This window comes from Oratosquilla oratoria, chromosome 1 (genome assembly GCF_046742065.1).
Source record: "Oratosquilla oratoria isolate Oo_2021 chromosome 1, ASM4674206v1, whole genome shotgun sequence".
NCBI lineage: Eukaryota > Metazoa > Arthropoda > Malacostraca > Stomatopoda > Squillidae > Oratosquilla > Oratosquilla oratoria.
Window position 1 is genome coordinate 76,126,503 of NC_134777.1, and position 2,500 is coordinate 76,129,002.

Sequence of the window (2,500 nt, forward strand, 5' to 3'; positions counted from 1 at the left end):
GTAAAACATACAGATACATAAACATCTATATTTGATAGATATGTACTTTTGATTTTGTTTGTACACACCTGGTCAAGGACCAGTGATGGGCGTCAGAGAGGGCTTTCTCTTCAAAATTCATTAACATTATCATATTGGATCCGCAACCCTGAGAGGCTGATATTCGGTCAAAGTTGACCCAAGACTCTCCCCTTATCATGCTACTTCACATAATACCGGTGACTGCTTTCTCCTCCTCCTCCCCCTCTTCCTCCTCCTCCTTCTCCTCCTCCTCTTCCTCTTCCTCCTCCTTTTCTTCCTTCCCTTCGTCCAGCTAACCAATGACATAGGAACAGATCCACACAGTCCAAACTTGCTCCCCTTAGAAACCATTTGGGAGGACTGGAGGATCTCTGACGGCTGCTGTGGGTCCGCAGGTTTCCAGCCGATGACCCTCGAGGCAATGGTTATTATCATAGATGGTGTCATGCTCAAGTCATCCTCAAAAACAGGAATTTCCTCCTCGACGGTAAATGCGTAGATACGCACGCGCAAACACACACACACACACACACACACACACACACACACACACACACACACACACACACACAAATATACGTGCGCGTGCACACACACACATGTATAAACAAATATGCATATATACAAAATAGTCACATATACACATGTGCATATAATAATACATATATGCATATATACATATATACCTTCACACGAACATATATACATAAATGCATACAAATATATATTATGCATACATACATTCATACGCACATGTATCATACATATATATGCATACATATATACATCATACATACATTATATGTACATGCAGAAACACATGTATCTATACATACATCATACATATATACATACACACATACATATATACATTATATATAGATCATACATATACACATACATATGTACATACATTATACATACGTACATAAATGCTCTCATACATATGCACATTATAAATGTATACATACATACACGCATAAACTATGTATCTATATAGTAAGGGCTTTTTCCCCTTATTAGGGAGGTAGCCAAGTCAAAAGGCAAGTATCCACTTCCACCCATTCCACTCCCATCTACACCGTTTTTTTCCCTCTCAACTTAGCTCCTCAGGGATGAAGGATAACCCCTGTATCCCGCCCACTGCCCTGGGTCAGAAGTAATGCAACAAGGTGTGTGTGTGTGTGTGTGTGTGTGTGTGTGTGTGTGTGTGTGTGTGTGTGTGTGTGTGTGTGTGTGTGTGTGTGTGTGTGTGTGTGTGTGTGTGTGTGTGTGTGTGTGTGTGTGTGTGTGTGTGTGTGTGTGTGTGTGTGTGTGTGTGTGTGTGTGTGTGTGTGTGTGTGTGTGTGTGTGTGTGTTTGCAGAAACCACCGAGAAATTGAAAAAAACAGATACCGAACGTTTGCATCTATTAAGACATTTTCACAAGTACAAAAGAGCTCATATTATTTTCAAAATTTCTTTTATGAAACAAGATTCAATAATATATCTTTCTACAATATCATTACGAGAAGTAATGATTTTTGTAATAATATTGTAAAAAGAAATATTACTGAATCTTGTTTTATAAAAAGAAATTTTGAAAATAATACGAACTTAAGATTGGGTTTATTTGAATTGGACAATTTTATTACTGACAAGATTGTGTATGATAATTTGTAACAAGGGACCTTTCCGAATATCCTCTGTCTTCTCATGTACTCGTATATAGTGTTTATTTCTGTATTTCTTCCAAATGCTTAACCCATCTATTTTTGACGACCTTTTCGCAAATTTCTGCTACTGTGCTTGTCAGGGAGGCCGGTCTGTAATTTGATGGGTCTTCCTTGTTTCCTCCCTTGTAAATTGGTACAATGTTTGCCTTTTTCCAGTCCTGTTTCACTTTTTCTTCTTTAAGTGAGAATTTAATTATATTGTATATTTTGTCTGTTAATTCTTCCATGCATTCTTTCAGTATCCAATTTACAGTTCCGTCTGGACCATGTGATTTTCTGACGTCAAGGGTTTTGCTTTGGTCGCTGATTTCCTTTTGTGTTACAATTATTTCTTTCATTGAGGGGGATCTCTCTCTCTCTATTTCCTCACAGTTAGGTGAGTTTTCTATTGTGAATACTGATTTGATGTTTACCTTGGCACAGCTTTTCTATTTCTTGTTTGTTCTTCAGTTTGCCATTTGTATACCTGTAAAATAGTTTGGCTTCTTCCTTGCATTTATCTTTTTTTTCGTAGTTTCTCTTTTTATCTCTGCGTATTTTTACGTATTCATTTCTTAGTTTGATGTACATTTGCCATTTGCTTGTTTTCTTGCCTCTTTTCCATTTCTTCCAAGCTTTGTCTCTTTTATCCTTAGCCTCACTACACCTTTTGTTGTACCAGCTTTTTATGTATGTTCTTTCCATTTTTTTGTGGTACGTACTTATCTACTCTCTCGTGTGTGTGTGTGTGTGTGTGTGTGTGTGTGTGTGTGTGTGTGTGTGTG